Here is a 15,392-nt window from a genome sequence, read left to right as displayed (position 1 = left end):
ACAGTCTTTATAATAGGTATACAAATTATAATCATAAGTAATTAATCTGGATATGATATGAACAGTAGTTAAACTTGATGTCCAGTTGTCTATAATTGCATGTAGAGTCTGCGTCAAACAGTTCGTGACGCCTAAGGCCCAGAACAGACGGTGAAACGCAACTGCAACGAAAGTGCAACTTTCTGATGATTCTAATGAATGAAACTGAAACTTTCAAACTGGTCGCGTCATGTGTGGTCTCTCAACGGACGCTATGGCAGAAACTTAGATGCAACTCAAAAGTAACTAGCAGTTGCAGTTTCGTTGCAGTTGCGTTTCACCGTCTGTTCTGGGCCTAAAGTGTCCAAAAAGTTCGCAACATGTCTTCGTTACGATTGAAATAAAGTTGTCAACTTTTTGGCCACTTTTGTCACGAACTAATTGACGCTAACTGTACTATAGCAAAGATAGGAGGTGCATTAAGTTAACGTATCGTTTATTTGTCCTTTTAAATACGTTTACCTACTTTAGAACTTTATTTAATGGTGCTCGTAAAATTTACAGTAGATTACTAATACATGTAAAACTGCATTTGCCTTGCAAATCTCTTTGACTTAGGTGTGTCTTAAATGTCAATTGTTTTTAGTTAATTGTTCTAAAAAAATAGGCCATTTAAACAGGCTAGTAACTGATCGGTTATTTATTGAAATGCCTTCTTAAAGAGTAGTGAGAGAGGCGATTCGATTTCCAGTTCCTAGATGGAACTGTCAAATTGAAATATTAGTTTGTGTCATCCCAGCTTAGATACTCGTATTAACCACATCGTTAAAAAGTTTCAAAATTAATGTTTAATATTATTATGTGTTTATTAGGACAAGTTATGCAGAATAACTAATTGAGTTCTTTAGTATGTAGGGTTGTTTAGTAGAGTCGATAGAAAAATAAGCTGATCCTTTTTTTTTCATTAAAAAAGAGAGTCTGGGGTTGTTACCTCAGTAGAGTATCGACTCTACTTCTACTTATAGTGACTGAGTTTCTTGCGCTGCTTCTTCTCAGCACTGGCCCATTTATTGTCCTGAAGCAGTGGTAGGGTTAATATTGGGACGTGTAAAAGTGCTTTTTAAAAGTCTATTTGCAAAAATAAATGAGTTTTATGAGAGTTTTTTAAGAGTTTTGTATCGTTAAGTAGAAGTTGGTTCTTTTGTCCATCATTTAACAGCTGAACAAATAACAATCAAAAATGAGTTTGCTTAAATTACACGTCGGTGCATATATTTGCCTTATCAATGGCTTTATTTTGACGCCCAAAAATACTTTTCAGTCATTAAATGACTGAAGGACATCTAAGGGCGCCGATAAACTTGGTCGTTCACTGGTAACAACACAAAAGTATTTTGCTATTTTAACCGACTTCTAAAACGGAGAAGGTCCATAATTAGGTTCAGTTTTATTTGTAAAACTGAACAACAATCTAGTAAAACCAAGTCAACTTCATGACAACTACTGTGAACTGTCGATTAGCTTAGCGAGTTTACTATCGATCAGTCAAGAGACTGGTAGGTGGATTAAGTGAATAGGCTAGTTTCCTAAAAATTTTTTTTGGGTCGGTCATGTTTAATATCAAAAAATATTGGACACATATATTTTTATTTGTCAATCTAACAAGTAATTACATAGTTATGTTGCGTTGAAGTTCCACGCGACGTCACAAAGTGCGGCATTTTTATGCACTCATTGACGTCACGGGCCTCTTCTTATGAACTTTGGTTAGTTAATTTTAAAAAGTGAAAAATACGTGTAGAGTATTTTTTGATAAGTTAACTGACGGACTAATTAAAACTCTTGCTTTTTGACCCAGGAAAACTCCCTATTGCACGGCAAAAAGCTCGAAGCAAATTATATTTACCCGACGCAGCAGAAGAAGGGTCATGTTTTTTGATTGACTACTACAAGCATCACACTATTATTTGATATAATACAAAACAGAACGCTCTAGTTTATTTCATATGAGACAACAAAGTTACATTCGCTAGAATGTTCATTACAAGTAAACGCTCTAATCGATCATCTCCTTAACACCTTTTGGTGCATAAAAACAGTTAATCAATGTTATTCAAAACAAAAATCCATTGATATGAGTGTACCATAAAGCATGATATAATGATCATGCTCTGATAGTAAAAATGGTAGAGTTTATTCCAATAAAAAGCCTTAATACTTTAGCTCTTCAAGTTGATTTGTAATCATTGTTTTTATTTTTTGGTACCAAATAAATGTTTTTTCTTTCTTTTAATAAAACCACGTTTTCTTGAGAGCACAAAATATTGAACAAAAATGTACCGTTCACGTAATTATATTAAACTGGTAAAAAGTCTAAAAATTAATTACAGCAATAAAACTGATAAATCTAAACCACTTCCTTACAGTTAATTACACCGGTTTAGTAACGGATTAAACGAGTTTAGGATTTCGTGTTCAAAACTTTTACCTAAGAGTTAGTACAATATATTTGTGATTGCAGTTTTAATGCAAATAATGTTTAATGATTTTTTATTTCTATGAAATTCACTTGCGAATTGATAATGTAGAGAATGCTGATGTAAGTTTGTCCTGAAGAAGTTCTTTCAATGCCGACATGTTGTACAGTCACGGAATGAAAAGGTTCGTCAGTTTTCAAATTGATTCCTTCAACGAATCGCGAGCACATATTACCTTTTGAAACTATGTTACAGAATAATCTCGAGTTAGAGAAAATAATCTTTAACTGTTCGTCAGTAAAGTTCAAAATTATTCAGGTCAAAGTTGTATGACGATTTATCTTGTCAAGAAGATTATTATGATTGATAAACTAAAACCTTCTTGTTGGTTCAACCTGCCATTATTATTTCTATTAAATAAAAAAAACTATTGTCAATTGGTCAATGTCATCATTGCATTGCACTGATGGGATAAAAAAATAAACAAGCAAAACCTTATTCGTTAGCAAACTTTATATTTATTTAAATGTTAGCAGCACTGTTTCTTGCACTGTTATGTTGGCAGGTTTGACTCTTACAGTACCTAGTGCAAGCGAAAACCGACACTAAGGTGACGAACCTTTTCATTCCGCGACTGTACTTTAATTTGAAATTATTTTTAATATTCTTTCAATTAAAATGATTTCAATCTAATTAAGGTTTATTTTCTTGAGCCTCTGTCTACCTACTTGTGATCTATCAATTCATCTGTAAAATTATTTTATTTATGTTACTTTATACTTATTTCCTTGCCGCCCGAAAAATGCGCCCTTTGTATAAGTGTATAAGTGCGATAAAATGGTAAATTCAATATTTCATCAATGCTATGAATTAAACTTGGCTCATTTAAAAAAATCCAAACTAATTTCATTCATCACTCAATAATTTACTTACTTCAAAAACTCCACAACAACAACAACAAAAAAAAATCACACAAAAAAACAAAACACTCGCAGACACAAAAAAAATTTCACAACACAATTTGGAATAGAAAAAAAAAGAAATTACCTTCACAAAACAATATTAAATGCACTATAAAATTATAGTTAACAATGGGAATGCACAGTGAAGCGGGTGGAGTGGGTTGTCTCGATCACCGTACTGATACATAGAGCCGGCGCGCACGCACGTTGGCCCTGCTAGGGGCGGGCGCCGGTGGTGTCGATGAGATAAGAAAGATCGACAAACGCGTAAAATGTTGATATTTTTAATTCAGTTTTACGAAAGAAGGAAAGAACAGTATGTAAAATATGTATTTGGCACAAGACTCTCATCATTATCGTTTTATTTGTAGATTTTATGGCTAATTAGATTCTAAATAAAATCGTTTTGCCTTGGATTCGGAAAGTGATTGTTATTTATGGGACTATGTAATCCCATCCCTTTAAACTAAAGCTAAGCTATTTCTGTTGACTATATCTATAGCTTAACCGCTACTAAAAGGTCTACCAGTGGTAAATTAGTTTCACATTTTAACAGTTCACGTTTAACACGTTGAGTGCGAAACCAGGTCTATAGACCTTGTGTACGTCTCGCTTACCGTGCGGCTAAGAAAATTATAGTCTTCCTTGTCGTGCGAAAGGCATAACTTCAATTGGGTCCGGTGTAGGAAAGTGATGAATATATATCTATGATGTATTCTTAAAATAGAATCCAATGATGTACCTACCTTAATACCAGGTTTTTAGACCTGGTACCGCACGGAAGTAATAAAATGTCTTCACAATGCGAAACCAGGTCGAAGCACCTTGTACCCTGCGCACCTGGTACCGCACCCCACGCTAGCTTCGTGCAGCCAGTGTTGCCTCGCATTCGTAAGAAACGCACATGTCGACATGGCGTCAAGAGAAACAAACAAAATCAAAACTGCAAATTGATTATAATTTAATTTGCTACACGATTTATTGCTAATTTAATTTTTTATTGTTGATTAGTTAGTAAGAATAATGGATGACTCAATAAAAATATTTTTGATTTTTTGATTTTGATAATGTTTTTCGTGAGAAACATTTGAAGTTGTAACTAAATGTTATTAAATAATATGTTTTCTTTAAATATAGCTTATTTATGTATTTATGCACGTATGTCTTATTTGTAAAATATTTAGACTAAATTATTAAAACATCTTTGTTTGTTACTTTTTTATTTTTTTATTAAAACTTAATTTAAACTATCGATATTTGTATTTCACATCCCTAGAATACCCACCAGACTTCCCTACTTCAGTGCGGCACAGGGTGCATAAGCCTTGTATTTTGAATATAGCTATAATTTTTATACTAAACAAGTTATTCACGAACGCCTTCAGGTGTATGTCAATAAATGCATTATTATTAATATTCAAAGAAAAAAAACACAATATCTATTAAAATGAAGCCAAAAATAAAATTAATATATCTTAAATAGTACAAGGTCTTTAAGCCTTGTGCCGCCACAATGTAAGTTTTAATACCAGGTTTACTGACCTTGTACCGAAGGAATGGAAAGTATTAGAAAGTTACTGCCGCAGCAAAGGTGTTAAACTATTTAATTTTGTCCTTGGAAAGAAATACAAAATACTCCTAGAATGTGCAGGCTTCAAAAATATGTAGAGGCTTACTTATTGCCTTTAAATTAAAGTAAAAGAGGAAATTATTGAAATCCAGCTGGTTTTTTTAAGTAACAATTTTTGACTGTTGTAAACTTGACATGTAACATTTCCGTTACTTGGTACGAAACAAATCAAAATAAGATTTAAAATAGATTCTTCTGAATCACATTATCTATTTATCTAACATATTTTATGTACTTGTCACTATACATTATTTTCTAGAGATATCGATAGTGCTTCACCTCTAGTCGCTTCTTAGAATCTACGCAGATATGAGTAGCGAGGCGCCTGTCATTCAACTTTCCCTGACCTTTCCTTACTAATATATGAATTAGTTTTTCTGTCCGTCCGTTTGTAACGGGCAAATAGACAAGTTATGTAAAAAACTATTGGGAGTTTGTTAGTCTAGTGCCCGTTTTCACCATCAATCCCTAATTTTTAAGTGACCCCTATGGTATTTTAACACATAACAGGCATTTTGTTTTCATAGGGGTCACTTAAAAATTAAAGATTGATGGTGAAAACGGGCATAGTACTCATAATAATTTATACTTATTTAAATGAGTGTGTTACTTAGTTTTAGAAAATCCTTAAAAATCTCATAATATTGCAGTATTTCATAACTTAGTTTACGCGAAAAAAAATATGTATTTATCTTTTCAACAAAAACAGTACATCACTTAAATATTATGTACCTACTCGTTTATTCTAAAGCCTCCTGCATACAGCCGGTATGATTTGAGTCTCATTTTTAACAGCTTGTTGCCAATTGCTAATTTGGACTTCATATAGTACGAAGATACTGGCTATTTCAGTACAAAAAAATTGAACTTTATCTCTATATAAAAATAAGTCGTCCTAATAATTTTCCTCCCTGACGCTATAACTCCAGAACGCACGAACCGATTTCCACGGTTTTGCATTCGTTGGAAAGGTCTCGGGCTCCGTGAGGTTTATAGCAAAGAACATTCGGGAAAAGGGGGTAAAACGGGATCCACGCGTACGAAGTCGCGGGCGGCCGCTAGTTTTTAATAAAATTAATAGTTCTTGCTCTTGCAAAAAACGCAGTGTAGGTTTTTGCAATCCTGAAAAAGCTGACTAAATTAATATAATATTCTTAACGCAATTATATTTTATAACAAACGCAAAAACTTTAAATTTATATTTAAGTTTTATATTTAGTTTTGATTTGACATGGACGTCAGAACCCGGAAATATAAACTTTATTGTATATGATTGGATCAATTATGTTATTTGTTAGATTTTGACTATTAGTTACACAGGAATCTATGATTTTTTTGCGATAATCAATAGCGAACTAAAATAGTGCGAAGTCAGAATAAAGTTTTATTATTCCAAAGTTTAGTTAACAATGACGTCAATGAGGGTAAGCATTTGTTAGACTAAACATAATTATGACGCCATATTTCACAATCAGTCTATTTAATTTATGTATAAGAACATAACATACATATAATAATATATTATGTATTGTGTAGATACCCAACTTCTAGCTTGGAAAAGGTCTAGTATAGCTGTCCTTATGCCAAATATTTTTTTAGCATTTAGAGTAAACCCATGAAGGAAGGAAGGTAGTTAGGAGCATTCAGTTCTCAGAGAGAAGGGTATCTGTCCCTCCAATGTTCTCTCGGTTGAGTGGAGCATTAAATTTGTCAGGAGCTCTCTCCTTAAAAATTTATTCTTCTCTGTCCTCTGGGCTGATTTTACGATAAATCCAGAACGCATGAAATGCATCATCCGATGTCATGTGATCCACAACGATAAACATAAACTTTTTCACGCGTACGATTATGTATCAATCGTGATACATGACCTGATTTGCATATCGTCCAGGTAAGTTCGCAGGTCATCAGCATGTAACAAGTTAGCAATTACTCGTCACATATCAACTAAATATACAAAATAACGATCCCCAGCAACGTTTTTATCATTGTTATTGTTCACAGAGTTCAGATAACTATAGTAACACTTAAGTAAGTACTCGCTAACTTACATCATGTTGACTGCATAGTTTGTGATATCTTTTGCACGAAACCAAACGTTTTAGAATCGTGCGTGTGCAATAAAACTTGTTCTGATAATCTACTACTTACAATATAGCATCATACTCTACGTCGTATTAATTTTCAAATTACCTAAATGTCTCTACTTATATTTGGAACTAGCGACTGCCCGCGACTTCGTACGCGTGGATCCCGTTTTAACCCCTTCATCTATCTTACGCGGTTTAGATTTTTCATACAAATGTTTTTTCCCGCTAACTCCCGTTCCCGTGGGAATTTTGCAATATCCTGTTGCAACTAAGCTTTAAGTTTACTAAGATACCTGAATGCCAAATTTCAAGCGTCTAACTTAAACGGTTTAGATTTTTCATACAAAACGATTTTCCCGCTAATTCCCGTTCCCGTGGGAATTTTGCAATATCCTGTTGTAACTAAGCTTTAAGTTTACTAAGATACCTGCATGCCAAATTTAAAGCGTAAGAAATATTACGACTTGACTAATACTCGTATGTGCATCATCTCAGCAGGATTCGAACTGTATCAGACGTAGTAGGTAGTGCATAGCGCGAACCACCATGCCTTATTCAGATTGCAGGAGTATATTTAGATTATGTGCATTAAAAACATCTGGTCATCGCGTAGTATTTACTGATTAGTATTGCAATGGCCAAATTTTATACTTTGATTGTGATAATTAGGTCATGTTACAGTTATTTTAGCACATGACACAGATGCCAGAAGCATTTTATATTATTAGAAATACATGACTACCTAATCGCATTATTTACTACCTTAATATTACCTAAGCGTTTACACAATTTCTCTCTTTCATAAAAACTCTGTTTTAATTTGCTTTGTGGGAGACAATTTGTGTAAAATCATTTTGTCCGAGTTAGCTTAGTTTTTTACACAATAATGTGTAATATTGTGTAAAAAATACATTTGATTCAGATAGCATGTTAAACCGCAGTCTGATGCATAAGTCTGATATCATTAGCTTACCAAAGTCCACTACTGAACATAGGCCTCTCCTAATGACTGAGTTTGTTGCGACCTTTCTTCTCAAATGTTGGTCTCGAAGCGCTGGTAGGGCAAAAAGATTATTTAAGACATGTGAAGGCTCCATAAGAGCAAAACTTTTAAAGATTTTTTTTAATTTGTCTTTTATTTTTTTATTTTATTTTATTTTATTTTATTTGTTTAACAATGTTTCAACAGCATTTATAATTTAATATTTATGACGATTTGTAACCACTATTTTTAGAAGTCCATGCAAATAAAGGAATTTTGATTAATGTACACTTCTGAGCCCGACCTTCGACTATTCTTCTCCAATCACTGCAAGATTGACCAGACTGTCTAGACCAATACACTAAGGGTGGGTTGCACCATCTTACTTTGACTTTAACAAACGTCAAAAATCTGTCAAATTATGGAATTCCGGTGCATTTTGTATGGACAAAATGCACCGGTTATGGTCATAGTTACCGTTAAAGTTAGGTGGTGCAACTCAGCCTAAATCTAATTGATAGTTACGCACCTAATAATATGGGAAGTACATTCAATTGCTTTATTAATTTTAAATGAATAGGCAATTGATATTTATATGCTATGTATACTGACTTCAGATTCCCTTCAGCTTGATCTATCCTAACGAGAGCACGCTATTTATACATAGATACGTCATTTTGGGAAATCATTACATAAGGCTTTCATATGTCAGCACTAGCTATCTGAAAAAGGCTTTCAGACGCCTATTTAGGGAGCTTTGTGCTAAATGAACTTACCTATATCTAATAACTTTTGGTTTCACAAATCTCGGATAGAGATACCTAAATCTGATTGAAAAGTCACCGGAAAACAGTAGCGTTATGCGTTTTATTTTATTTTATTTTTCTTTATTCAGAAAACCACAGCTCTTTACAATAATATAGTACAAACAGGTATTTTATAGTTCTTCCATTTTATTATTTTAGAGTTCGTTAGACTCTACTAATTAACTGAAGTTTATCGAAACACGTTAATGTGTAGTAAATATAATTGTATTATTAAACATATAAGTTCTTAACTCAATCACAGCTATAAATATTACCTCTAATTGACTCTATCTCCCTTCATAAAATACTTTATCTGAATTGTAAACAAAGGACTATTGATGGTGCGCACACGCATCCAGATTGACCGGCGCCGGTGCAAAGGCTATCTGCCAGATAGCACGCTCATATGAGATTGTTTTGTGGTCACTAGTGTTGCAGAATCATCGATAGTTTACTTCGAAAAATATTCAGGATATCGATAGTGCCATGTGTACTTAAATGATATTTTGGACAAAGCGAAAACTGTTAATAACGGCAATACTGTAAATAAACGGCATGATGCTAAGTGGATACCATTTCGGTGATACGTTCGTTGTTTTAGTTTTAGGCTGGGTTGCACCATCTTACTTTAACTTTAACAATCGGCAAATTCTGTCAAACTCCAAACAGGTCTTGGTGTTCTTTTTTGAGTCACTGAATTTCTTTCTTTTTTTCTATTTACCTTTCGATTGTTTTTGGTTTTTATATTTTATCTAAATATAATTATATAACTCAAAGGTGACTGACTGACTGACTGCCATAGTGATCTATCAATGCACAGCCCAAACCACTGGACGGATCGGGCTAAAATTTGGCATGCAGGTAGATGTTATGACGTAGGCATCCGCTAAGAAAGGATTTTACTTAACTCCGCCCCTAAGGGGGTAAAATGGGATCCACGCGTACGAAGTCGCGGGCGGCCGCTAGTACTATTATAAATCAATACTATCGATAGTAAACCCGTATGTGGGATCAATAGTATTGTAATATAATTTACTTTTTTTTTTCAAAATGCCATATTGACACTAACGATACTATTGCACATGACAATACTATATACTATACTCCCTTGACATTCTAGACAGTCTTTACAATCGATAAACAACACTAGTGGTGACAGATTTCGCTAAATTATGTATTTGTACGTGAACACGTCACTTGTTGTTTATATTACAGATTGCGAGACAAATATGTTGTATCCATGCGGTTTTTGTAAGCATCTTTATCAGAATTACAATGTAAATATATCTTTTTGAACAGTCATATCTTTCGAGAATTATATAGTCTTTGTACATATTCAATTAATTTATTGTAATTGAATTTGAATTATTTTTAGTTTCTCCCCAACTAAGAAAGTTTGGGAAGATTACGCCCGTATTCACAAACATTACTATGAGGTCTCACAGTGCGCGTGGACGCATAGGGTGACATACGAACCAATCACAGAGCTCTATTCAATGCTGTGCGTTCGATTTGCTGCTTCACTTAAGCAATCATCGTTTGTGAATACGGGCGGTAGTTTGTTTAAAACTACTGGCTATTTTGATGATTTTTTATCAAATATGAAATACTCACATTAACATCATTTCAGCCAAGCAAAAAGAAGTGACGATAACCTATAAATGGGACGTGTATATTAAAAATGCCCTGAAAGAGGCCTACAAACTAATAAAGATTTTAAATTTGAATTTGAATGCCATAGAATTCAATCTCCCTTTTTTTTCACCCAGCAACTGCCTGTAATTTTCTGGAGTCCATTGTGCTGGAGAAGTTTTCAGCTGAGCAGATGTTTATTTTCCACCCACAAGGTGAATCGACGACCTGGAGGCGCTGGATGCAGGTCGCTACCAAACGGGCGATGTGGAAATCATTGAAGGAAGCGGAGTTCAGAAGTGGATGTCCTCCGCCTGAAATGATGATGATGACTCATGTTTCTTTTTAGTAATTGAACTTTAAAAGTACGAGCAGGTACTTATTATTTGTCGTCCCAGTTAGAAAGCCCTGTCCTTCAGTTTTGATTGTCACGGAAAATGCCTATTTATAGCACACAAACAAAATTAAGCACGGACCCGATCTAATTGACTTTTTGCGCAGAATATACTTCCTAGTGTTGTTTTTTGTCAATTTTTTACTGATTGATTGGGAGAAATATTACGTCACCGTGTAAAATAAATTGCTAAATTATATTATTTAGTTATGTATAATCAAAGAATGGAAGCCTGAAACAGACTTTGAGCTTTACTGCTTTAGTTATATGGTAGAATAAAGTCAATTGCTGATTATTTTGTTGACTCTACATTATCAACTGTCGTTTCTATACAGTTAGAAAAGCTTTTTGCCTTCATTTTTTGTACGCTTCGGAGTCGCCATACGTATTGTCAATCAATTTGATGGTGAAATTGAAAGATGGCGAAGATTATTTAATTCTTACATAACAAAAAGGCACCACTAAATTATGTAATGTGTTTGCTATTGTTGTGAAAGGTTGCTTTTTATCCTGTTTAATGATTTATGATGCATTTAGAAGTTACTCTATGCTTTTTATAATTGACTAGCTGAGCCCGCGACTTCAGACGCGTGAAAATGGTTTGAATAATTATTTTTCTTTAGGTACTACTCCGCGCCTAATGGCTGTAAGGTAATGTTAAAGGCCTTAAAGCCTTCCTCGGTAAATGGGCTATCCAACACAAAAATAATTTTACAAATCGGAATGGTAGTTTCTAAAATTAACGCGTTCAAACATACAAACTCTTCAGCTTTATAATATTAGTAGGTAATAGATATTATAAGTGTAGATTCTTTAAAACACAGGTGAGCGTTGTGTGGTTTTAAGTAGGTAGGAGCATTTTATGTGAAACAGTCGGATAAGTTTTTTTAATATCACGTTTAAAACCCACGTGTTGGAAACGGTGCGAGCTAAAATGGATGGATTAAAAGACAAAAAAAAAGTCTTATTTTTTGTGAAAAAGTAAAAAGTGTCTATTTTGTATAAATAAAGTTCTAAGTCAACGTGCGAATAAGGCATGTATTTAACCTAACCTAACCTAACTACGATTTTTGGCAGCGGTTGAGAAATTGCCTATAATATATGTATTGCACTATTTTTTTCATCTAATGAATAATGTAGTTTTTTCTTAGTAGTCGATGTAGCCTTTATACATATACATATATATCTACTTGTCGTCTTATAGGTATGTATACCACGTTTACCTTTGACTTTTGGATTAGAATAATAATAATAATGGAGCTCTGTAAAATTCATATCCAAAGGATATTTTAATAGCAATTTATCCAAGGATATTTTTGTTATAAATTCGTCTGAACAACTAGCTTTATTGGCTCTGCGTGTTTATTATAAGAATGATTACAAGCGTGACTATGAATAACTTTATAGATAGATCTTGCAAAAAAGGCAATTTTGCGATAAACTACAGACAGCGGCATATCCAGCTTGTTATTGGACTTTAGTAAAGCAATCAATAAGCGTGCTAACTTTGACGAACGTACGGGATGTTTTTTAACCAGCTTTTGAGCTTTGGACCCGGGTTCAATATTTGATCATTTGCGTCACACTCTCTAAGTAATAATTATCGTAACTGGTTAGCAAAAGATGACGTCTGATTTGCCATAACATTCTCTCCAATACCTCCTAACTACCTGCCTACATTATTGACTCTCACTGCTTGGGGTACTCGTAGTATATCGGCCAGTTCTGAAAAGCAGCGATAGAAACTCAGACTCCTTCGATAGCCTTTACTGGCTCTTAAATTTTGTTTGTAATTGAAGATTTGCAATATCCCGATGTAATTGTGTCTGTAGATAACACTCTCTGCTTTAATTTAACTTCATTGTGAAAGGTACGGGACTATTCCCACCTCTCGTTCCCACTCCTGCAACTCCTGTGTAGCCAGGATCTACAGCTTGACCGTCAATAAAGACCCAACCAGTGAAGGCCAAGTTTGTCTCGGGGGAAAGTTAAACTGTCATTGGACCCGCAACGAGATTAATCAGAAGAACATAAGGAGTTCGAAGTTAAGGTTTGACGTAACTCCATTGCAAAGCGGATGACAGGTGATTAACAAAGATTAACCTTGTGAAAGGTAGAGAAGCGAAACATAGTCGAATCTACATAGGACTCGGTACACAATATACATCGTGACAGATCCAATTTGTGATCGTTTCTCGTAGTAAAGACAAACAAAAAAATTAGGCGAATGTTATTTTGTCTAGAGTTCTTTAGGCCTAAGAGATTAGCGGTCTTCTCTAATCATTTATACAGCAACAAGACAATAGAAAACAATTGTTATTGCGGGCTCAATTAATTGGACTGCGGAACTATTTGAGTTAATTAATTATTAAGCCCCAATTGAGGCTTGTTGGCTAAGCTTTGGAAATTAGCCGCCATCGTAAGTCTAAGTACCTAAGTGGCGAATTTTAATTCGCGTGGTGTCATCGACTAAGCATTCGCATTCGCGTGTGAACCACAGCACTTAATATTTTCGTCTGTAACTTGTTTTAGAGCGGGAAAAATAATCAAAAAGTGAGTATTTATAAATTGTTTTATAAATCTATTTTTTACGTCAATGTTTCAGAAATTAAATTAAGTCCGACAGTTAAAATCAGGCAATATTTGTATTAGATAGCATTTTAAGTAAATTAATTAATAACAAGAAGGATTTGTGAATCTACAATCCCTATCTCTAAATGTCAATGTCTCTAAACTTTGGGAACCGGTGAAACTGGTCCTTCTGTAAATTAGCTTTTACCCGCGACTTCGTCCGTGTAGAAGTCGAAAACGTTCTCATAGCATTTTTAAATGTTTTTAACGGTACTAAATATTTGAATAATAGAATATAATATAATCTTTAATAAATTGTAGCTATTTAAAGGTTAAATAAACATGTAAATGAAAAAATGTTTTATGAATATAAAGCTCGTTTTTTGATCTGATGAAAGTTAATCTTTTTACAACGAAATCGAATACTACACCTACCGCAGTATTTCTTTTATTTTCCTACGGGTGCTAGAATCCCCAAGCTTCCAGCATGCTACATACAATGGCCGTGAGAGAAGCAGCTTTTCCTCAAGACTACTCCCGCTACCTCGAGGGCCTCCAACAACACAAGGGCCTACAAAAACTGTTTTTGCTTACGTTTGAATAAATATTGGTTCAAACTAGGTATTTTAACATGTAAAGGGATTTTGGTTATGACCTTGAACCTTGATCATTAATGATTATGTAATAGTGAATGACGACTGTCCCCATTGTCATTTTATATGTATTGCGAACGTATTGGATGGGAAAATACCACATAACTATTGATGAAGTAGTAAATTAAATGATCATCTAATGTGATATTACCTTTTGGGAATAATAAACATACACTTATATTTGACGATTTTGGAGCATTAATACCTAATGCTAGTAAAATGAGCAAACATTGTATTTGCTCATACGGTATTGTCCAAAACATTTTCGCACTTATGTAGGTACTTACGTAGAACAGGCATATGTATAAGTAAATTACGAATTTCCAATCCCTACTTCCCTACTATTATTAAAAATGCGAAAGTGTCTCTGTCCGTCTATCTGATAGTTCGAGTCCCGGGAAAGGACTAAGGACAGTTTTTATTCTGGTTTTTGAAACAGGGATGCGCGCGATAAAGTTTTCTGTTCCAGACAAAATTTCACGCGGGTGAAGCCCGGGCAAAAGGTAGTTTTAATAGTTAGTTTATTATAATTTGTCCAAAGATATTATTTCTTCTGTCACATGTTTCGAAAAATAAAAAAATAAGCATACAAACTTAACATAGTTTTTGTGTCGTTTCTCATAATAATACCTACTCTAGCACAGCGGACACGTTACATTCGAATGGCGATAAATGTTTTCTATTTTATCGATACTTAATTGGTTCGGAAACAAGCTTAAGAGCTTTATAGTCCGCGCCAATGGATATTGGAACTTTTTAAACATTATTATGATAAAAATCTAATCAGGGTATTAATTTAATTCACTCTGCCACCGAAGATAATGTTACAATAATGCAATTACATAGTTTTTAGCGTGACGTGCTGTTTTTGAAACTAAGGCTGGGTTGCGTCATCTTATTTTAACTTTGACAAACGTCAAAATTCCGTCAAACTCCATACAAAAACACCGGTTATCGTAATAGTTACGGTGGTACAACTCAGCCTAACTGCCAGAAAGCTTGCTTAATTGTTTCCATGCGTCTTCTTTGCATAATATACCACTAGGTCCTGAAACTCTTTAAAGAGTTGTACAAACTTTAAGCTCACGATAAGTATTGCTTAATATCACAAAGGTTTATCTCCTTATTGTTTGATATGTTTTAAGTGTAATCTACGTCAATAAATATATTTTTTTTATTTAATCACATGATACATAGACAGCTTGGCGTCAATTTT

At 34.0% G+C, this 15,392-nt stretch overlaps 2 protein-coding genes across 4 annotated transcripts in view; one reads left to right on the top strand and one right to left on the bottom strand.

Moving 5' to 3' along the window:
- The window catches only part of LOC114365923 (facilitated trehalose transporter Tret1-2 homolog), a 96,500-nt gene that overhangs the window by 17,021 nt on the left and 64,087 nt on the right, over window positions 1-15,392 (top strand). The gene's annotated exons all lie outside the window — the stretch shown is intronic.
- Window positions 1-15,392, bottom strand: part of ST3 (sugar transporter protein 3) — a 42,992-nt gene that overhangs the window by 16,604 nt on the left and 10,996 nt on the right. The window contains exon 1 of one of the 3 annotated variants that reach the window (XM_028322635.1): window positions 3,504-3,595. The exons of 1 other annotated variant lie outside the window; for it this stretch is intronic. The gene's annotated coding sequence lies outside the window, so the exon portion shown is untranslated. Of the gene's footprint in view, window positions 1-3,389; window positions 3,423-3,503; window positions 3,596-15,392 lie in introns of those variants that run through there. One more of the 3 variants, XM_028322638.1, reaches the window with a different exon arrangement.

The sequence above is a fragment of the Ostrinia furnacalis genome, unplaced genomic scaffold, assembly GCF_004193835.3.
Source record: "Ostrinia furnacalis isolate ACB-3 unplaced genomic scaffold, ASM419383v2 OfSCF7680, whole genome shotgun sequence".
Classification (NCBI taxonomy): domain Eukaryota; kingdom Metazoa; phylum Arthropoda; class Insecta; order Lepidoptera; family Crambidae; genus Ostrinia; species Ostrinia furnacalis.
This window is presented reverse-complemented; position numbering and strand designations above follow the sequence as displayed.